This window comes from Sus scrofa, chromosome 8 (genome assembly GCF_000003025.6).
Source record: "Sus scrofa isolate TJ Tabasco breed Duroc chromosome 8, Sscrofa11.1, whole genome shotgun sequence".
Taxonomy (NCBI): Eukaryota; Metazoa; Chordata; class Mammalia; order Artiodactyla; family Suidae; genus Sus; species Sus scrofa.
Window position 1 is genome coordinate 31,076,406 of NC_010450.4, and position 24,236 is coordinate 31,100,641.

The window sequence follows — 24,236 nt, forward strand, 5'->3', positions numbered from 1 at the left end:
AAACTCAGTATTAAAAAACAAAACAAAAACTTGTTTCTCTATATAAACATTTTTTACACAATAGAGTCTCTTAGAAGCCTAGTAAAAAAATGCCTTTTATACCATAAACAACAAATACTTGCATTAGCATTGCTATATGGACAATTCAATTCTTAACTATCTATACCTATTTTAAGATCTGAAATCAGAGTTCTAACTCCAAAGATGTTTTAACTGGGTAACTGGGCAAAATAATTCATTTCAAAAGTCAAAATTTTAATGTTGGTACTAATTATAATACAATGTGTTTAAGGATCAAATAAAATATTGGATATTAAAAAACCTTTCAAGAGTTCCCGTTGTGCCTCGGTGGGTTAGGAACCCAACATAGTCTCCTTGAGGATGCAGGTTTGATCCCGGGCCTCATTCAGTGAGTTAAAGATCTGGCATTGCTGCAAGGTGCAGTGTAGGTCTCTGATGTGGCTCAGATCTGGTATTGCCATGCCTGTGGTGTACACCTGTAGGTGCAGCTCTGATTTGACCCCCAGTCTGGGAACTTCCACATGCCACGGGTATGGCTGTAAAAAGAAAAACCAAAAAAACCAAAAAAAAAAACCCCAAAACCATCTATATAATAATACATACCACTTAATACCAACATGCATTATAAATTCCTGAGATAATACCATTTTTAGTATCTATTTTTGTGTCACTATTATCAGACATATAACAACTAGGTAAGTTATAATTTTGTAATGTCAATTCTCCTATCACTGAGATGAAAGACACTGCTTTATTCAAATGATTAAAAAATGTATACCTCAACTAAATATAAGATAAACTGAACTCACATTTTATTCTTTCACAGTTAGACAGAAACAATGTGATACATACTATTCTCTTAAATGTTAAAGGGCTTAAACATTAGTCAGGCCTACCTTCAGTTTGAATTCAAGCTGTGGCATGACAGATAATAATAAATGAGGATCTATAGCAAAAAGTTCCTGAATCAGATCAAATACATGTTCTGACAAATCACTTACTGACGATCTTCCCAGCACCAGGACTTGATTGAAAAACTACAGGAGTTAAAAACAGAATATTCATTCCATTAAAAAACTTGAATAGGCTTTTTATAAATGTTTTAAAACAATATATAACTAGGCATTCCATATACAAGTGAAGGGGATGAAAAAGAACAGATGTTTCAATAACTAATATACATGAAAAGACAGTTACCCAAACAGAAGAAATAAACCTCCAAATACCAAATTATGACTATTTCAGGAAAAAGATAAAAAATAATTGAGTTGTTAGCCTTCTTTCAAATTAAAATGACAATTTTAGGAATGTTAATTTTCATTAAAACAAAACAATTTAAACAACTCATTATAGAGAATTTTTATAGAGAAATTTCCTTATAGCAGAGAAAAATTTAAAAGTCTCAATCTTTTGGATTTTAATTTAGGTCTAATTTCTCCATTAGTTTAGTAATAAAAAGCACTTAAAGATGGTAGGGGAGTTCCCTTCATGGCTCAGTGGCTAACCCAACTAGTATCCATGAGGATGTGGGTTCAAGCCCTGGCCTCATTCAGTGGGTTAAGGATCTAGTGTTGCTGTGAGCTATAGTGTGGGTCTCAGACACGGCTCTGATCCTGAGTTGCTACGGTTGTGGTGTAGGCCAGCAGCTGTAGCTCCAATTTGACCCCTAGCCTGGGAACTTCCATATGCCTCAGCTGCAGCCCTAAAAAAGTAAAAAGATTAAAAAAAAAAGGTGGCAGCTAAGCTTTAAAAAAAAAAAAAAAAAACTGAGAAAGTAAAAAATATTTTGACTCAGAGGACAAAGACAAGGAAAAGGTAATGGTGCAAACGCTGATAATGTCAAATAATTCTAGGAAGAAGAAACAGAGACAAATTACAAGTTACTTCCACTCTGCCAACACATATATGCTTAGAATAGTAAATGTAAAAATGCTAAAGAGGCAGCTGTATCCAATTGATATGGGCACATATTTTGGTAATATCATCAAATGAATTATTTCTTTTTCTTTTTTTTCTTTGGTTTTTAGGGCTGCGGCATATGGAAGTTCCTAGGCTAGGGGTCAAAGAGAAGCTGCAGTTGCCAGCCTACACCACAGCCACAGCCACGGGGGATCCAAGCCTTATCTGTAATCTACACTACACCTCATGTCAATGCTGGATCCTTAACCTACTGAACGAGGCCAGGGATTGAACCTGCATCCTCATAGATACCAGTTGGTTTCTTAAACTGCTGAACCACAATGGGAACTCCTGAAGAGAGATAATCTTCAATGTATACTCTGTTGTACTCCTCAAGAAAAATTTTTTTACCATGTTTAAGCATTAATTTAGTAACATAAATAATACTAATAATTCATACTATTTACATTAATGTATCCTCACTTGGGGTTTTCTATGCAGAAAATAATTCAACAATAGATAAATGCTACATTCACAAAGATAGTTACTAAAAGAAAACATTGAAAAAAATCTAAATGCAATGCAATAGGGAAATGATCAGGTAAATTATATGTGAATTTAAAGAAACATTTATAGTCATTCATATCATAAATAAAACAATAATGTCAAAACATGGAAATATATATATATAAATGAAGACAATTCCAAATTTTATATAGAGTATATGAAAAAATAGGTATGAATATGAGGAAATGTTCAACTGTTGAAGTAGTAGATGGAGTTCCATTGTGGCTCAGTGAGTTAAGGACCTGACGTTATCTCCATGAGGATATGCGTTTGATCCCTGGCCTTGCTGGGTGGGTTAAGGATCTGGTGCTGCCAGTGTAGGCTGGCAACTGCAGGTCTGATTCAACCTGGGAATCAGCCTGGGAATTTCCATATGCCACAGTGCAGCCTTAAAAAAAAAAAATTATAAGTATTTCCTTTTTTCCAAATTACTTTATTGATTTTTTTTTTTAGTAAAGGGAAAATATTGCAGTAGCGTTAAAAATATATATTTTTACTGTGTAACAAGTACTTAAGAGGGAAAAACAAAAAGGTTTAGAAGTATGGCCTATGGACATGAAGAAGAAAAATATACAGACACCAAGAGGCACAGATAAAGATGATGGACGGAAGTGAAAGAGATCAGCATATCCAGGAGATAAAAAGATAAATACAAAGGCAGCAGAAGAAATGTTGGGAATTATAGACAAGTTTTTATTAACTAACAGTCTTCATTTTATGCAAGTTAAAAATGATGTCAATAGCTTACAAAGTTATGCTCCCTTTGGTCATACTTAGACATATCTGTCCTTCTATATATTTCTTCTAAATAGATAAAACCATTTACAGGCTAAACAAGTCTTTACGTGAATGGTACAGTACAATGGATTAAGAACTACAGAATTATGGGATAAAATAGGCAAAAATACATACATTAGCAATGCATGCCTCAATAGTCTGGACTGTCCTTTTCAACAGGACTTTTGCGAGGTCGAAGGACTGTTTATTTAAGTTCTGAAACACAATAAAAAATACGCAAAGTTACAAATGAATTAGTGAATTTATGAGCTAACACCATTACAGCACCAAAGTTTTCAAATCCACAAAATATGAAGCAAAAAAATAGAACCGAAGCCCATTCAAAGTTCTAGCCAATATCCTCTAGACAAGTGGTCCTAAATGTAACAGTTGTAAACAGCACAACCATGAATCAAAAACTAAAATACATTAGATAATTAGTCAAACGCCCAACCCTATGTTGTTTAGTTTTAGTAAACTCAAAATCAACCTAGGACTTTTGGGTTTTGTTAACCAATTGGAACTGGCAATTACACCCATGTATCCTAAAAAAATACAGAGACACACACGCACAAACACACCTTTCTAACCCACTACCTTCAGTATTTCACTGTATAATCAACATGTATTCTAAGCAAGAGTAGACCTAGAAAGTTTTTCAAATAAAATCCTTAATCAATTATATTTTTGAAATGCTAAATACTATGTTCATTCCTCAAGATTTGCAATGTGTGGTAACAAAAGGTCTGAGGAAGGAGTTCCCATTGCGGCTCAACAGGTTAAGAACGCAACATCATGTCTTTGAGGATGTGGGTTTCATCTCTAGTCTCACTCAGAGGGTTAAGGATCTGGTGTTGCCACAAGGTGCAGTATAGGTTGCAGATGTGGTTCATATTCAGTGTTGCTGTGGCTGTAGCACTGGCCCGTGGCTGCAGCTCCAATTTGACCCCTAGTCCGGTAACTTCCATATGCTGTAGGTGCAGCTGTAAAGAAAGAAAAAAGGAGGAAAAAAAAGTCCAAAGAAGACTATAGAAAAGGCATGTATCACTTATGATGGAGCATGATAATATGAGAAAAGGGAATATATATGTGTGTGTGTGATTGGGTCACCTTGCTGTACAGTAGAAAATTCACAGAACACTGTAAACCAGAAAAAAAAAACCGTTAAAAAAAAAAGAAACAGCCAGAAAAAAAAGGAAGAAAAGACATATATTTAATTTTTAAAACCTTAACTGAAAATGAAATTCTTGTTTTAAGGAGTACTGATTAACATATCTACACTTTGCAGTTTCAGACTAAACTGAGATTTGTTCACCATCGTCTTGCACCTATCCCAAAAAAGGCAAGGATACTCTATACTCTAGGTTAGTAGTCAGCAAACTTTTATGCCAAGAGCCAGATGGTAAATATTTTAGGCTTTATTATCCATATGGCCACTGCGGCAACTACACAACTATGGCTGTTGCAGCAGGAAAGAAGCCACAGACAAAATGAAAACAAATGAGCATGGATGTGTTCAAATAAAACTTTATTTACATAAACAGGCAGTGGGCCAGATTTGGTCTACAAGCTGTAGCTTTCTGACACTTGCTCCAGTTTTTATTCCATTGGCAAGAGGGTAAGATTAACTCAAAATTAAGGCAACCTTGGAGGAAAGAAATAGGTAAGGGAGATTAAGAGATACAAACTTCCACCTGCAAATATGAAATGAAATGTACTTAGTCATTAACTAAGTAGTCATTATTATGCTGATAATACTATAACTAGACTTAGGTGATCATTTTTAAATGTACAGAAATACTGTGTAACAGGAACTAACACAGTGTTATATAGGTCAATTACACTTTGAAATAAACAAACTCATTAAAAAAGAGATCAGATTTGTAGTTGGGGGGGTTGGATGAAGACAGTCAAAAGGTAATTCCAGTTATGAAACAAATTAAGTACTATCAATGTAATGGACAATATGATAAATATAATTAGCAGTGCTGTAGGTTATATATGAAACTTATTGAGAGTAAATCCTAAGATTTACCTCATGCACAGCAAATTTTTTTTTCTATTTAAAAATTTTTTCTATGAGAGATATTCACTAAACTCACTGTGATAAATCATTTCATAATGTACTTTAAGTCAAATCATTATGCTGTATACCTTAAAATTTATTCAGTGCTGTATGTCATTTATATCTAAATAATAATAGAAGGAAAAAATAAAAGCAACCTTTCCATTTCCTGAAAAGGCATATTTCTTACTCATTAAACATACCTCTAGAATATGAACACCAAATATACTATCTATTCCTTATAAAGTTTTTTCCTCATATTTTGCCTGACACATACTCCTCTTCTGCTATACTTTCGAAATTTTCACTAATTACAGACTTATTTGATTATATATATATATATATAGCTTTTTAGGACCACACCCACAGCATACAGAAGTTCCCAGGTTAGAGGTCCATTTGGAGCTACAGCTGCTAGCCTATGCCACAGCCAGAGCAATGTGGGATCCAAGCCGTGTCTCTGACATACACCATAGCTCATGGCAATGCCAGATCCCCAACCCACTGAGCAAGGCCAGGGATAGAACCCACATCCTCATGGATACTAGCTGGATTCATTTCCACTGTGCCACAATGGGAACTCCTCATTTGAATTTTAAAATATGCAAATAATGTATAGACAGGAGAAGAATTATATTGATTGTATCTTATTGTGAATAAGTATACATGTTCATTTTATATCTGATAGACAATTAGAGGAAAAGAACAGGAGGGTAAATAAATATCAGTAGTGGGACAGGCCTAAGATCACCCCGGTGGTGAAGCTGCTGGGGAGCAAAGTCCTTCAGTTTCTTAGGAGGAGCTATCAGAGAGAAACAGAGAAAAGAAATGGAGAGGAATATACAGCTCTGAATCATCCTTTCCCCTTCAACATTAACCACATAGGTTCCCACTTCTGCCCAAATCTTTTCCTCAAAGTGCGAGAAGAAAAATGCAGGACATGGGTTTTAAGAAGAAACCCAAATTCCTATGTTCTAATCTATGTTATAAAGGAGGAAATACATTTTCCAAAACAAGCAATTAACCAAGATAGCACTCTAATCCCCTGTAATTCCCAGATTAGATATTGTCAATTTGAAACATTTTTAGTTTTCCAGAAAACAAGCAGCACTTAACTGAATGAAAATCTCCCACAATATAATATGTTAATCAATATAGTCTTCTAAAAACAACAATAGCTATAAGACTGATGTATTTTATCTGGGGCTGGAGAATGACAGTGAGAATGATTACATGTGATTGCAAATGTTGAAAAACAATTATTTTTTTTCATACTTGTAGTACTACTATTAAATATATTAACTTTTCTTCATAGTATACAGACCTTATGTGCAGGAATGAGGTTAATAAGAATGGAGTCCAATAATTCTTGAGTAACTCCATCACCTTCCATGATGATAGAACTCATCAAGTCTAGCATGTGCATTTGTACCTTCTTATTGTGGCTATTGCTTAAAAAAAAAAAGAAAAAGATAAAAAAGAAGAAAAAATTAGGCTTACAAAAGAAAATTTAAACTTCCTAGTTTAAAACAATGATCCCAAACATAAAAGGATTGTCACTTGAGGGAACCATGCCAATAACAAAGAAATTTTGGCTGCTCTTATATTTACCTTCTCCCTCTATTGACTGTTACAAAAGCTATTAAGGCTTTGTTGCAAAGTATTTTGCAAAAACAAAAAGTTTTTAAACTGAGTTAAGTCCTAACAATTAGGATTCAAAGAGTGAATTAAATTCAACTGAACAAAAATGTCAACCTCAAAGAAGGACATCTTTGCTTACTTTTAAAAGGTGATAAAATGTTAAGTAAGGAAACAAAAAATGTACAAAATAATGAAGGTAGACAATTTTTCATCCTTTTTGATCTTAATTATTCCTCCAAATGATATAAAACACACAAAAAAGTCTGAGTCAATACAAGTAATTTTTCCTTTATATCATTACTACCTAAAGTTTAAGTTCAACAATACTGAAAATCAAAAGTCTGACACAAAATGCTTACCAGAATTTATGACTAGAAGGTTCTGAAAATGTCATCCTGCTAGCTCTCAAAGAATTTCAAACAAACAAATGAAAACTGAGGTATAAAGCCAAGGCTCAGTTTCAGTCTTGCTTCCTTAGCCAGTGAAGAGTCAACTGTAGGCCTCCCTCAATAAATATGTCTACTGCTGATACAACTTCCGTAAAAAGACTACCTACAAAATTGTTATCAGCTAGTAGAACATCTAGACTTCTTTCCCTCTGACTGCATTTTAACTAAAAACTTATCTATTTTCACATTTATTAGAATACAGAATACACATCACATTTGCAAAGACAAATCAAGAGAATTGATATAACTTAGTTGTACTGCTACGGACAGGGAAGTTGGAATTAAAAGATTTTATTATCATTTATGTATCTCTTACACATAATTTAAAAAATTAACCTTAAATAATGTATAATACACTTGATGTGCACTTTTGGCAAAATCAAAAGATGAAAAATTTAAGTTGGTGGAAAAATTGTCACACCTTTAGATACAGAGTTTTGTACAACTTTTAGAAAGACACTGCTTTTGCATACCCTCTCTCAAATATCTTGTTTACTAAAGACCAAGACTGCAAGATCAATTATGTAATGGGGTATGTGTGTGGCAGTGGATAAAGAATAGAGATATTCAGCTTGATGCAAAAAAAAAAAAAAAAAAAAAAAAAAAAAGACAGTATTTAGCTCCCAGATCCATAAATACTTGATAGGAGAGAAATGAAGGAAAGAGAAATAAAAACAGACTTAAAAATTATTTTCACAAGTTCCAGCCATGCTGCAATAATAGGGACAGGATTTACCTTCCTACATGAAACAACTAAAAAACTGGACAAAATATAAGAAACAACAATTTTCAGATATTAAACACTACATACACGCTGCTGAGAGAAGGGAACAATTTTCCTAATTTACTCTTCCTGTTTGGTAAAGTTTCCAGGCTTCAGTGTGGAAAGATAAAATCCTAGCAGAGCCTAATGGTTTTCCTGAGTCTGGGGAGGTTTTCAAGGCAGAATACCAGAGGGAAGAGAGCTACTCAGAAAGCAAGCTCACAGAGGGTACTTCCTTAGTCTTCAGGTACTAAGGAATCAGCACATGCACAAGAGGAAAGACACTACCCGAAAGGAGTAGAGGGAATAATCCCTGAATTCACACAAATCTTACAATATGCATGTTTTCCAGCTCAAGTGGAAAATCTCATAATTCACAGGGCATTTGGAGAGTAATCAGAAGCTCTATATGCCCCAGTAACAAGAAACAGAAAGGAAACTTCACTATGGTACATCATAATTGAATAGTTTAAAACCAGTAATTCAGAGAAAATCTTAAGCAGGTAGAGAAAAAGAGGATACATTATATACAGACGAAAAAAGATAAAAAATGACAAAAACTTATCATTAGAAACAATGCAAGCCAGAAAACGATGGGGGAACATCTTTTGAGGTACTGAAAGAGGAAAAAAAAAGGAAAAAAAGTCTTTTAACCTAAAATTCATACCAGGAAAATAGATTTCAAAAATGAAGGTGGAATAAAGACTTTTTCAGAAATAAAAACTGAAAGAATTCTATCAGCAGTAGACCTGAACTATAGGAAATGTTAAAGAAAGTCCTTCAGACTAAAGTCAAATAATACTAGATGGGAATATGAAAATATGCAAAGAACACCAGATATATGTTAAATGCGTCAGTAAATACAAATCGATTAATCTCTCTTCCAAAAGGCAAGTCCTTTGTTGATACCTCATTGTGAATTCTTTTAATTAGATAATTAGGTCAACAATAAACTTAGATCTTTAGATTCAGGAAATAAAAATATTAGTAGCATCAAAGAAAGGTATATATATGTGTAAGTAATAAAGGAAACAAGTCTAACTGCAGAGACGGAAGTGGACTTAAGCAGAAGTCAAGGTAACAAAATTAGCAGAAAGACAATTTTGGGAGTTTGTTATTTCATTTTGTTGGTGATTTTAATATTTAAAAAAAGTTGCAAAAATGTGACAGAATGCAAACCATCTCCATAAAGTGTGTTCTCATCTCTTATGCAGATGCCTTTAAAATGTTGCTCCTCCCAACAGATATGGAGTTCATTTGAATCTGAGCTTACCCACTTGCCTTGCTTAGCCAATGAAATGCAGGTAAACAAGAACGAGCAGAGGTTTTAAGAAGTGCTCGTGTGTGTCAGTGTGCCCTTTCTCCCTTTCTTGCCACATCTGAAACCCAGTCAGCATTTGAAGAGGCCTGGGCTAGCCTGATGGATGATTAGAGTGACAAAGACCCAGATGTCCTATTATCATCTGGCCAACTGCCAGATGTCCTGCTAACTGACTACACATACAGGAACATGTCCAGCCCAGACAAAAAGAACTGCCAAGCAGAATCACAAGCTAAATAAAATGGCAGTTGTTTTAAACTACTAAGTTATAGGCTATCTTGTTATGCAGCAAAAGCTAACTAACACAAAAGTAAAGTTTATATATTTTATCATTTATTTAAGGGCCTTCAGTTAGTTGCCAAAGAAAGCCTTTTGTCATTTAATCTCTTTATAAGTTTCTATCATTAGACCAGGTTGGTCTATTCTAGGTTAAGTTCTATTCCTACTATTCTATCTAAGGAAAAGAAAAACATGATACAGCATTCATAAAAAATGTAGAGGAGTTCCCATTGTGGCACAGCAGAAATGAATCCGACTAGTAACCACAAGGTTGTGGGTTCAATCCCTGGCCTTGCTCGGTGGGTTAAGGATCCGGCGTTGCTATGACCTGTGGTGTAGGCAGCAGACATGGCTCAGATCTGGCATTGCTAGGCTGGCAGCTGTACCCCTTATTTGACCACTAGCCTGGGAAACTCCATATGCCGTGGGTGTGGCCCTTAAAAAAAAAAATCTCTAGAAATATGCTGTCCAATATGGAAGCCATCATCCAACAGCAATTTGACTACTGAACATTAAGTCTGGATACAGCCAAATGTTGAAATAATAATGCTTTTGGATATAGTGAAATAAAGTATATTACTTAAGTAAATTTCATTTGTTTTTTAGTTTTTTAATTTAGCTTTTAGAAAACAAAATATATATGTCTCTATATATTTTAATGCTACAGAATACATTTCATAACAATGCTTGATTTACTACACACAAGTGCGCGTGTGTGCGTGTGCACACACACACAGAATAAAACACTGGACTGAAATCTTTCTGGGCTCTCCTGTTCAGCAATTTTTCCTTGGGCAAGCCACCACACCCAGCCTCTGTACATGAATTTCCCTATTTCTATAAGGAAAGAGCGATGCTTACATTTTTTTTTTAAGCTCTACAACAAGAAGATATCAAAGTCTGTGTGCTTAAATCACTGAACTATTATTACGCCTCTCAGTACTCACTAATATACTTATGATACCTATAATTTCCACCTTATAATTTGGTACTTCATTATATAAGGTCTCATATAATTTGCTTTACAAGAGTCATGCTATACAACTGATACCATAATTTAAAAAGGCAGTATAAGGTCAAAGACAGCTTTCAGACAACAGAATTTTTATTTTCCTTCTTAAGTCTTCTAAGGAAAACATTTTCTTTTAACTTAAAGATCTTGGTGTACATGCATAGTACATGATGTTTGAATATGCACAGCAAGAAAAAGAGACAAACAAATGCTTAATAAAAAACTTACTTGATCACTGAGAAGAGAGTCCTAAAAAGCTGAATAAAAATTTCATTGCAATCTTCCAATTCAAAGCAGATGTTATATGATTTAACCCAAGCTAAATTCTTAAATAAATAAATAAATAAAATTATTTACACATACATAGGATAGTTACACAAAAGCAAACTCATTAATACAATTTAATTTTTAAATTATAAATTTATATTAAAGCTCATAAAGCCCCAGCATATAAAATTACAATTGTTTAAGTAATCATGAATTCTGACCTTTAAAAAGGCATTAACCTTCTCTAAAGAAAAAATACTAACCTGTCAGAAGTTGGTAAGACATATACACATATAAAATATAAGGACCAATGAAAATTAATTCCACTTAATCTCTTTGGGGATTATTAGAAAAGACCAAAAATGAAAGATGAAAACAAAGTTTCAAATAATACAATAGTTTTACCAGTGGAATATGCTGGATCTTTTCAGGAGATGAGGAGCAAAAACAAGACTGTAAATGACATTTTCTTAAGTGGGCTTTGTATAAAACAAACAAAAAGATTCATTTTACACTATAAAGTCACTATAAAGAATTTTCTACTACATGAAACAGTGTGATGTTTATTAAATAAAATATTTTTACCTCTAATAAATAAAAGTATCTATTAAACTGAGGGCTCTTTGTATCCTCCAAACCTTTTAATTGTCGGGTAATAAACAAAAATATGTCCTGTATAAAAAAAAAGACTGTATTAGTTTAGAAACAAATACTTAGCCTTTCACAATACACTAACAGTCTGTATATATATATGCTCCACTATAAACAACAATAAAAGAAAATTCTTTTAACAAAATATTAGTATTTCAGTTAGTATTCATTTGAATAGCCACTATTACTATTCAAAATATCTAGAAAAGAGCAAGTCATTTAAATCTGCATTCTTTAGAAGCAAAAATAAAGACTATTACTGCCACAAATCTTTAGGCTTCTCATTTTGAGAGAACCATATGTTCTATATCTTGCTGCCTTTTCTGCTAGTACACAACCTATACTTTATTCACTATGTTCATCTTACATCACGGCAATTATCTCCAATGCAAGGATCTGGATATGAAGAATGAGTCTTCCATCACAATTTCCTACATGTAAATAGTAATTTTCAGTACCTAGTTTTGAATTTGATACGTGACTACAAAATTGTGTGGGAAAAAAAAAGCAATAATAGACTGCTCAAGGATTGTACTTTTCACAATAGTGCTCCATTTCTTAATATCTCCCTTTAGAAGTTTTAACCCCAAATAGTATCGATATGGAATAAACTGATTTAGGTGCTATGTAAAAGAAAGCAGTCCAAAGGATTAAAATTTGTCAAGAACAAAAGTATTCAAAACAAAGTCAGCTCAAGAGACCAGCTCAAAAGAGGAGTTCCTTAAACATTAAAAAAAAAAAAAAAAAAAGAAAAGGCAGAACCATCAAGATGAACACAGTTTTGTTTTTTTTTTTTTTTTGGAAGGTAAAATATCTTGTAGGGGAAATAGTCATCTGAATGTGTAAACTCTGTTATACAGTTGTTTAAAAAAAATTCATCCACCATCCCTTCAATTTAGCCATTTGGGCTTTGAGATGGGTTATCCTGAAGGTTAGATATGAGTGGATAAGGACTAATTTTGATCTGTACCTTTTAATGTCTTTTTAAAATACCAGTCATTTTGGTGGATACCCAAAGGAATACTAACTGAACGAATAATTACTTCATTTTATGACGAAATGATTAAAATGAAACCTAGGTTCCTAAGGGTGATAAGCTAAACTATAAAAGTAAACCAATTTCGTAAAATTGTATTTACCTTAAGTTTATCATGGGAAGTATATGGAGCTTCTGGGGCATAGATTCGAAAGATGTCAGCCAAACAACATGCTACAAGGAGACGCACATCTTTATTGGGATTCCTGAGAAAAAATTCAGACGCTAGATGCAAGGCTAGTGGGAGATACTGCTGTTTTTCATCTTCTGAGTCCTGATCCATATCCATAAAAGTTTTTACTACCATCTGCAAAAATGTACATAAGAAAAATATAATCAACTCCTGAGATTCAGAAACCAGTTTATATATATAGACATATTTTTGCCTTTGTCTTTTTAGGGCTGCACCTGAGGCATATGGGGCTAGGGATCGAATCAGAGCTGCAGCTGCTGGCCTACACCACAGCCACAACAAAGCCAAAACCTTAACCCACTGAGCAAGGCCAGGATCGATCCTACATCCTCATGCACACTATGGTTGGTTCTTAACCACTGAGCCACAATGGGAACTCCGGATATGCTAATTTTATTTATTTATTTAATAATTTCCATTACCAGCACAAATAAGCAATCAGTTGCTATCAGGATTCACAATGAATTTTTATAAATCTTCATTTAAGAATCTGAGCAAAGATCACAAGCATTGGCAGGTATCAACTTCTGGATTATTCATAATGCATTATCTGAACTTACGAAGAACTTAATACTCTTATTATTTTACGTCTAGCCCAGGTAAAAAATTAGTAGCTTCACTGCATAACCAAATCATTTGATAGCTTGCAACATCATCAATTACGTTCCTTCGGCGGGGGGAGGGTTTGCACCCATTGTATATGGAAGTTTCCAGACTAGTGGTCTAATCAGAGCTACAGCTGCTGGCCTATGCAACAGCCACAGAAATGCCAGATTGGAGCTGTGCCTGCGAACTACACCACAACTTGCGAACTGCACCACAACTTGCAACAACACTGGATCATTAACCCACCAAGCAAGGCCAGGGATCCAACCTGCGTTCTCATGGATACGAGTCAGATTCGTTTTTGCTGAGCCACGAGGGGAACTCCGGCAAACATTTTTTTTTTTTTTTTTTTTTTTTTGTCTTTTTAGCTATTTCTTGGGCCGCTCCCGCGGCATATGGAGGTTCCCAGGCTAGGGGTCGAATCGGAGCTGCAGCCACCGGCCTACACCACAGCCACAGCAACTCGGGATCAGAGCTGTGTCTGCAACCTACACCACAGCTCACAGCAACGACGGATCCTTAACCCACTGAGCAAGGTCAGGGATCGAACCCGCAACCTCATGGTTCCTAGTCGGATTCGTTAACCACTGCGCCACGACGGGAACTCCCATTTTTTTTTTTTAAAGAAAATTAAAACTCATGAAATGGAGTTCCCATTGCGGCTCAGAGGGTTAAAAACCTGACATAGTGTCCTGTGATGATGCAGGTTTGATCCCTGGTCTCACTCAGTGGGTTAAGGATCTGGCATTGTCACAAGCTGTGGCATAGGTTGCAGATGCAGTTAGGATCCGGCTTTGCCATGGCTGTGGCATAGGCCTGCAGGTGCAGTTCTGATTCAACCCCTAGCCCAGGAACTTCCATATGCCACAGGGGTAGCCATAAAAAGAAAAAAAAAAAAAATCATGAAGTGCCTTTTTAACATCTACTTGGCTAATATGTATTATACACATTTAAAAATATGACCCATATGTCTCTATTATTCTGGCAAAAAACGTCATCAGTTCTAGACAATTTATAATTTGTTTCCTAGAAATTAATTTAGAATTTTTAAACAGAGGTCTACAGCAGGGGTTACAACTCTAGGGGAGGGTCATGGAAATAACGATTGGGAAGAAATGGAGAACACTGTGCCCCACCCAAAGACAGAGGTGGCTTCAGCTAATTATCGCTTGGTGAGAATATAGATCAGGTATTGTGAAATCATTCGGTTGATCAGGACACAATAAATTTTTAAGTGAAATCATCTAACCTGAGAATTTCAGCAACTCCAAAAAATTCAAGCTGTTGTAAGATAAGCAAAATATGTCTACGTGGTTCTGAAGTCAACAATTTGCAAATTGTCAGAAATATTTCAAAGGAAAAATGTCAGCACAATAATCTATATGGGAAAAGAACTTAGAATAGCTGTGTGTGTGTGTGTATAATTAAATCACTTTGTTGTAAAGCAGAAATTATCACAACACTGTAAATTAACTATACCTTGATAAAATTTAAAAAAGGAAAAAAAAGTCAGCATGGCCATCTTGTCGGTGGACAAATTATTCTGAAAGCTGTTTCCCTACTTATTTTGTACTCAGTTTTTTTAAATAGGTAGAAAAAATTATGAAGAAAATATCCAATAAACTGAACATCATTAAAATCCAGAGTCTTCAAAATGTTAATGAAGATTTTAGAGCACATACTCCTCAACCATACCAAAGAAAATACCATTAAATTAAAAATTTTTTACAATGAATATGTCAGATATCTTTTCTATATTTATTGGGATGACAACATGATTTTCCTGATTTATGCTAGTCTTAATATGTTGAAATAAATTGATTTTCAAATATTAAACCAAATTTGTACTCCTGGAATAACTGGACATGGTGGTCATTGCAGGTCACTGTGTTGTATGTGTGTATTTTTTTTTTCCTTCTATTTTTGGTTTGTTTTTGTTTATCTAGATCTGCTTTGCTAATATTTTATTGTTCATTAAGGCTCTTGGTCTGTAGATTTCTTGTATGTTTTGTTTTCGTATCAAGATAATATTGGCTTTATTAAGTGGACTGGAAGTGTTCAGTCTTTCTGTTATCTGAGTTTGTGTAGGAATAGTATGATTTTTTTCATTAAGGGTTTAACAGACTTCATCAATAAAGTCATCTGGGTATTTGCGGGGAAGTTTTTAGGTACAAATCTACTTTCTAAAATTAGTATAAGGCGGGAGTTCCTTTAATGGCTCAGCAATTACCAAAACCAACTAGGATCCATGAGGATGCAGGTTCAATCCCTGGCCTTGCTCAGTGGGTTAAGGATCTGGTGTTGCTGTGGCATAGGCAGGTAGCTCTGATTAGACCCCCTAGCTGGAACTTCCACGTGCCATGAGTGCGGCCCTACAAAGAAAAAATAAAAAATTAGTATAAGGCTATCAGGTTTTCTATTTCATCTTAAGTCAATCTTGCTAATTTGAATTTTTTCCAGATATACATCTGTTTCGTTTAGCATACTGACTGAGAGACAGGATTAAGATGGCAGAATAGAAGTACTGGAGCTCAAGTTCTCTCCTAAAAACAACAAAATTCACAACTAAAGACTGAGCAACCAAATGGACCGGAAATCTTAAAAAAGATACCCTACTCCAGAAGAAAAAGAGGAGGCCACATCAAGAGGTACAAGGGGCGATTTCGCCATATAAACAACCCCATACCACCCAGGTGGGAATCTCCACAGACTGAGAACTAACTGGTTCACAGACTCACCTACAGGAGTGAGAGTTCTGAGCCTCACATCAAACTCCCACGCGTGGGGACCAGGCACTGGGAGAAAGAGCCCCTGGAGCATCTGTCATTGAAGGCCAGTGGGGCTTGTGTGCAGGAGCTCCACAGGACTAGGGGAAAAGGAGACCCCATTCTTAAAAGGCACACACAGACGTTCATGTGCACTGGGTCCCAGGGCAGAGTGAGGTCTCCATCGGAATCTGGGTCAGACCTGACTGCAGTTCTTGGAGGACATCCTGGGAAAACAGGGGTGAATGTGGCTTGTTGTGAGGGAAGGACATTGAAGGCAAAGCTCTTGGGAATATTCAGCAGCTGCTTTTCTCTGGAGGGGGCCATTTTGGGAAAATCTGGCCCCACCCATCAGTCAGTGCTGAGAAGCCCCAGGGCAAACAACAATCCGGTGGGATCACAGCCCCGCCCCTCAGTAAACAGGCTGCCTAAAGACCCCTCAGGCACACAGCCGCCTCTAATTCCATCCAGAGACTAAGCCCCACCCACCAGAGGGATTAGAATCAGCTCCACCTACCAGTGGGCAGCCATCAGCCCCTCCCATCAGGAAGCCTACACCAAGCCCCATACCAACTTCAGCCACAGGGGGGGCAGACACCAGAAGTAAGAGAGGCTACAACTCTCTTTTATCTGTAAAAAGGTCACCACACCAAAAACCTATAAAAATGAAAAGACAGAGAACTATAACCCAGACGAGGGAGAAAGGAAAAACCCCAGAAAATCAGCTAAGCAATGAGGAGATTCTCAGCATCCAGGAGAAAGACTTTAGATTGTTGATGCTGAAGATGATGCAAGACATTGGAAATAAACTGGAGGCAAAGATGGATAACTTACAGGAAACAATGACCAAAGAGATACAAGATTTAAAACTTAAACAAGAAGAGATGCAAAATACAATAACTGAAATAAAAAACTCACTAGAAGCAGCTATCAGCAGAATACAGGAGCAGAAGAACGAATAAGCAAGATTAGTGGAAATTACGGATGGTGAACAGAAAAGAGAAAAAAGATTGAAAACAAATGAAGAGAGTCTCAGAGAACTCTGTTGAGGACGTTAAATGCACCAACACCTGTATTATAGAGCTGCCAGAAGGAGAAGAGAGAGAGAAGGGGACAGAAAAAATATTCCAAGAGATAATAGCCAAAAACTTCCCTCACATGGGAAAGGAACCACTCACTCAAATCCAGGAAGCACAAGTACCATATAAAATAAACCCAAGGAGAACACTCCAAGACACATATTAATCAAACTGATCAAAATTAAAGACAAAGAGAAAATCTTGAAAGCAGCTAGGGAAAAGAAACAAGTAACATACAAGGGAACCCCAATAAGGTTATCAGCAGATTTTTCAGCAGAAACTCTGCAGGCCAGAAGGGAGTGGCATGATATACTTAACGTGATGAAAGGAAAAAACTTCAAGCCAAGATTACTTTATCCAGCAAGGCTCTCATTCAGATTTGAAGGAGAAATCAAAACCTTCACAGGTAAGCAAAAGTAGAGACAATTCAGCAACACTAAACCAGCCTTACAACAAATACTAAAGGAACTTCTCTAGGCAGAAAAGAAAAGACAGGAGTTCCCGTCGTGGCGCAGTGGTTAAGGAATCCGACTAGGAACCATGAGGTTGCGGGTTCGGTCCCTGCCCTTGCTCAGTGGGTTAACGATCTGGCGTTGCTGTGAGCTGTGGTGTAGGTTGCAGACGCGGCTCAGATCCTGTGTTGCTGTGGCTCTGGCGTAGGCCGGGAGCTACAGCTCCGATTCGACCCCTAGACTGGGAACCTCCATATGCCGCAGGAAGCGGCCCAAAGAAATAGCAAAAAAAAAAGAAAAGAAAAGACAGCAACAGGAAACAAAAATTCCACAAATGACAAGGCTCACCAGTAAAGGTATATATACAGTAAAGATACGAAATCATCCATGCACAATTATACCACCAAAATCGGAAATCATGAGAAGAGGTGGGTACAAAGGCTGGACACTGGAATGTACTTGCAATTAAGAGAACAACAACTTAAAACAATCTCATATACATATAGACTCTTATATCAAAACCTCAGAATAACTGCAAACCAAAAATCTACAATGGATACACAAACAAGGAATCTTGGGAGGAGAAACATATCTCATAGTAAATAAGTGCATAATCCACCATGAAGGCGGTCATTTGACATCATTCTTGGAATGCTGAAGTCCTCTTAGATCTGATTCTGATTTCTTCTCCATCAAAGAATTTATGATAATTATAATTAAATAATGCAACTGTACAATTAAATAATACAGTTCTACAATTGTATTATTAATAACCATTTTTCTCCATGGTACAATGTAAGGTCTATAATGTCTTGTTTATCACATCTCCTAGAATGGCTTAATGCCTATATTGAAGAATCAATAAGATGTAACAAATTGTGAGGACATATTTATATAGTTACACTGTTTTTTAACCAATTTATGCATTTTATACTTTACTTATTTTCAGAGGGTGTATTATTTTTGTTATTCTTACCACTTAAGTTATTCTTTTTATTATGCCATATAAAATACTTAATGGTATATTAGGCTTTCTTCTTTATAAATTTTAGTTGCATAATATGACAATTTTAATATAATGCTAATTGTTAAAGAAAAATTGAAATGTAATAGATAATACTAAATAATAAGGATGAAAGCCATACAAAATGGGATAAAGTATAGAATAAATTTCCTATTTGTCTCAGCATATTTTCCATTCCACTTCTCCAGAGGGAGTCACTTAATCTGTTTCTTAAGATCCATGATATAATAATCTGTGTGAATGCAATTGTGTTTAAATGTATGTATTTCATTCTGTAAAAAAAATTAAAATTTCATTTAGCCTACTGACTGGCATAAACTTGCTTAGAATATGCCTTTATTATCCTTCCATGTCTATAAAAATCTACACTGAGATCTCTCTTCACTAATCTTATTAATTTTTGTCTTTATTCTTTTTAAGCTGCACCTATGGCACATGGAATTTTCCAGGCTAGGGGTCTAATCAGAGCTGCAGCTGCTGGCCTATGCCACAGCCACGCCAGATTCAAGCCATGTCTGCAACCTACACAGCAGCTCTCGGCAATGCCAGATTCTTTAACCTACTGAGCGAGGCAAGGAATTGAACCCAAGCCCTCATAGAGACTAGTTGGGTTCTTAACCCACTGAGCCACAACAGGAACTCTTTTTTTTCCCCCATTGCTCTAATGTAGTGGCCTCACGCAAGAATGAATTTCTCACCCAACTCCAGGGGATATCTGCCAATGTCTGGAAACATTTTTAGTTGTCACAACTGGGAGAAAGGGTTATACTGGCATCTAGGAGGTAGAGGGATGTACCTAAGCATCATACCACATATGGGACAGCTCCCACAACAATGATCAGGCTGAAAGAATCAACAGAGCCAAGGTTGAGAAACCTGATCTCACAAAGGGTTTTGCCAATTTTACTATTTTTTAAAAAGAACCAACTTTTGGTATCTTTGGTTTTCTATTTGTTCATTTTCTATTTGATTGATTGTGATTCTTTACTATATCCTTCTTTCTTTCCTTTTTCTTTTTTTGGCTGCCCCACGGCATATGGAGTTCCTGGACTAGGGATCAAATCTGAGCTTCAGTTGCAACCTAAGCTGCAGCTGTGGCAATGCTAGATCCTTAACCCACTTTGCTGAGCAAGGAATCGAACCTGCCTCCCAATGCTTCTCAAACGCTGTCGATCCTGCTGTACCACACCAGGAAATCCAAATTCTTTCTTTTACTTTATTTTTGGCTGCACCCATGGCATGTCTAAGTTCCCCAAACAGGGACTGAATCCTCCTACACTGTTGGTGGGAATGTAAATTGGTGCAGTCACTATGGCATGCACCCCAGGGTTTATAGCAGCACTGTTTATAATAGCCAACACATGGAAGCAACCTAAGTGTCCAGTGACATACAAATGGATGAAGCTATGGCATACATACATAAACGGAATATTACTCAACCAAAAAAAGAATGAAGTAATTCCATTTGCAGCAACATGGATGGACCTAGAGATTATCATCTTTAGTGAAATAAGTCAGAGAACACAGACAAATATCATATGATCTCACTTATATGTGGAACCTAAAAAAATGATACGAATGAACTTATTTACAAATATACTCACAGACATAGAAAACAAACATACGGTTACCCAAGGGGATAGAGGGAAAGTGTTGGGGGAAGATAAATTAGGAGTTTGGAATTAACATACATACACTACTATAAAATGTAAACAAGGACCTACTGTATAGCACAGGGAACTATACTCACTATCTTGCAATAACCTATATTGGAAAAGAACCTAAAAAAAGGTCAGTAAGTTCCCCTGTGGGGCATCAGGTTAAGGATCTGGTGTTACTGCAGCTATAGCATCAGTTAAGATTCCTGGCCTGGGAACTTCCACATGACGTGGGTGCAGCCAAAAAAAAAGAACCTGAAAAAGTGTGCGTGTGTGTGTATATATATACATATAATATATATGTAACATATATATAATATATATATTATAAACAACAAGGGCCTACTGTATAGCACAGACAATATACTTAATATTGTGTAGTAACTTCTAATGGAAAAGAATCTGAAAAGCAATATATATATTCTTATACATATGTACAACTGAATCATTTTGGTGTATACTTGAATCTAACGCAACATAGTAAATTAACTACACTTTGATAAAAAAAGAAATCTCTCTAAAGTTCTAATTTATCAATAGCTATGCCATCAATACACACTTCAAGAATAAGTGCTAGGGAGCTCCCGTCATGGCTCAGTGGTTAACGAATCCGACTAGGAACGATGAGGTTGCAGGTTTGATCCCTGGCCTTGCTCAGTGGGTTAAGGATTCAGTGTTGCAGTGAGCTGTGGTGTAGGACGCAGACACGGCTCAGATCCCACATTGCTGTGGCTCTGGCGCAGGCCAGTGGCTACAGCTCCGATTCGACCCCTAGCCTGGGAACCTCCAAATGCCGAAGGAGCAGCCCAAGAAATGGCAAAAAAAAAAAAAAAAGAATAAGGGCTAATACTAAGATAAAAAAAAGAATTAAAAATAGAACTAACAGGAGTTGCTGCTATTAAAGATGCGACTACAATGGCTTCAATTTCAATTCTGGATATTTACTTGAAGGAAACAATAACACTGTAACACAAAAAGATATAGGCGCCCCCATGTTCACTGCAACTTTACTGGCAACAGGCAAGAAATGAAAACAACCTAAATGTCCAGTGGATGGATGAATAGGGGGAAAAATGGAGAAAGAGAGAGAAGGGAGAGATAGAGTGTATGTATAATGGAATATTATTCAGCCATAAGAATGCAATATTGCCATTTGCAACAATATGAATGGACTTAGAGATCATTAAGCTAAGTGAAATAAGAGGAAAACAAATGTATTATTTCTACTATATGTCAAATCCGAAAAAACAAACAACAATAGAGCATCAATACAGCTATTTCAATTTTAACAAATTCAGTTACTTTATGGGAATAATTTGATAACCTATTTTTCTAATAAACCAAGAGACTATTTGAAAATATATATTTAATCAAAGTATTCTTTAATGAGACAAGGTTATTATTTCCTAAATAAATTGTATGCTATAGAAAAATTAAATGTTACAAATTTCACAATATCTTTTCCTGAAAGCTAAACCAAATTATAAAGACCCATTCTATCAGCCCAAACCATTTTACAAGCATAAACTACAAAACTACACTTCAATTTCTGAAAGTTTCTAAATTACAACAAATGTTTTACTCCATTTATTTCAACCTTCAAAATAAGCCAGTCCTACTAGAATTCTAAAAATAACCTGTATACTAGGGTTCTAAAAATAACATGGATACTAACTGCAACAGAAAGTCATCATGAAACTATTTTTAGCTTTAAGGCAAATTCATAAGGTCCTAAAATATTAGCCTTAAAGCCTGATAGCCTGACACTTGCACTGAGGCTTCAGAGGTTTTGATTTCTGGTTTTAACAAAACCATAGATGTTTTCTAATTTTGGGGTACTTGTGAGGTAAAAGGACAAACAGTGTCAGCAACATGGAACAAACCAATTAATTATTCTACAGTTTGACCTTCATATAATAGAGAAAATTCTCAATTCAGAAAACATATTTTAATAGACAAAATATTTGAAATAGTAATAATAGCCATTACTGAGTTTTGCTACGTACAGGGCATATTTTGAGTAATTTAAAGGTATTATTAACCATCTAATGATTCCTGTGGGATGCATTATTACTAACATCCTCATTTAATAGATGAAACTGAAGGTAAGGAACCTACTCCAGGGCATCCTAAGAACTCAAACTCAGGCAGTGTGGCTATTTACTCTTACCTACCTCTTACCATTCTTAATCTATACTTACATATAGAGTAACGTAATAGGATGAATAGTTATCCCAAATGACCAAAGAAAGATAAAATACATACATAGAGAGAGTGTACTACAGAAACTATACAATGTTATAGTGCTATAGTTACTATATGTGGTTATGCTTCCAGGTCAACTCACAAAGCCTAATTTTCTCCTAATGTATTTCGGTGAAGACTATGGTAGAGAATTAAGATGGGAGCACGTGGCTGCTTAATAGATGCCATTAATATATTCATTTAACTTCAGGTATTTTTGCTTTCTTTTCCTTGATAAAGGTGGATATTTTGCCCTATTCTTAAAATGACCGATCATTATTTAAGATCTTTTTACTCAAAAAAAATCAAAAAGATACATGCATCCCAATGTTCACACCAGTACTATTTACAACAGCTAAGGCATGGAAACAATCCAAATGCCCATCAACAGATAACTGGCTTAAGAAGATGTAGGATATATACACAGTGGAATATTATTCAGCCGTAAAATAAGAATGAATTATTACCATTTGCAGCAACAAATGTGAAATAAGTCAGAGAAAGACAAATACTATATATCACTTATATGAAGAATCTAAAAATAATGAGAAGTTCTGTTATGGCTCAGTGGTAATGAACCTGACTAGTATCCATGAGGATGTGGGTTCGATCCGGGCTTTGCTCAGTGGGTTAAAGATATGGCACTACTGTGAGCTGTGGTGTAGGCCACAGCTGCAGCTCCAATTCGATCCCTAGCCTGGGAACTTCTATATGCCACAGGTGCAGCCCTAAAAAACAAACAAAAAAGATTTAGAAGGGTCAAACTCAAACTCTGAATGTGAAGATGTTTAGGAATAACAGCCAATTCATTTCAATTTTATTTTCTATTACATATGTAAAAATATGAAAAAATTTTTTCTAAATAAGTCATCTATATGAGGTCTTTCAACAAGTATAGAATAAAAATTCCTAGGGAGTTACTTGGTAGCATAGCAGGTTAAGGATCCAGTTGTCACTGCTGTGACTCGGGTCACTTTTGTGGCCAGGGTTCTAGCCTGTGGCCCAGGAACTTTCATATGTCACAGATGTGACCGGGGGCGGGGGGGAATCCAAGTGTTAAGGAAACTCCCAAAGAAAGAGTTTACTATAACAGCTGGTTTGACTGAACTCAACTACTATGAGAAAACTAGATTGTTACTATGCCTGCTAAGCAGGAACGCATAAGTCTGGAACTTGGCAGGTGGGCTACGACAGTGTTCCTTTCCTCAAACCACTGGTTATGTAGAACAGTTGTGGCTTTTTAAAAAATTTCAACACAGTTGAAAATACAAAACAATGCATTGGAGTTCCCATCATGGCTCAGCAGTTATGAACCCAACTAGTATCCATGAGGACAGACGGGGGGTTTGATCCCTGGCCTTGCTCAGTAGGTTAAGGATCTGGCGTTGCCGTGAGCTGTGGCGTAGGCTGGCAGCTACAGCTCTGATTCGACCCCTAGCCTGGGAACTTCCATATGTCGAGGGTGCA

At 35.9% G+C, this 24,236-nt stretch overlaps 1 long non-coding RNA gene across 11 annotated transcripts in view; it reads right to left on the reverse strand.

Moving 5' to 3' along the window:
• The window catches only part of PDS5A, a 145,966-nt gene that overhangs the window by 88,040 nt on the left and 33,690 nt on the right, over positions 1-24,236 (reverse strand). For all 11 annotated transcript variants that reach the window (XR_002346613.1, XR_002346606.1, XR_002346612.1 and 8 more), the window contains 6 exons: positions 12,852-13,055; positions 11,647-11,733; positions 11,023-11,120; positions 6,654-6,780; positions 3,400-3,480; positions 918-1,058 (listed from right to left, as the gene is read on the reverse strand). This is a non-coding gene — a long non-coding RNA (PDS5 cohesin associated factor A). The remainder of the gene's footprint in view (positions 1-917; positions 1,059-3,399; positions 3,481-6,653; positions 6,781-11,022; positions 11,121-11,646; positions 11,734-12,851; positions 13,056-24,236) is intronic.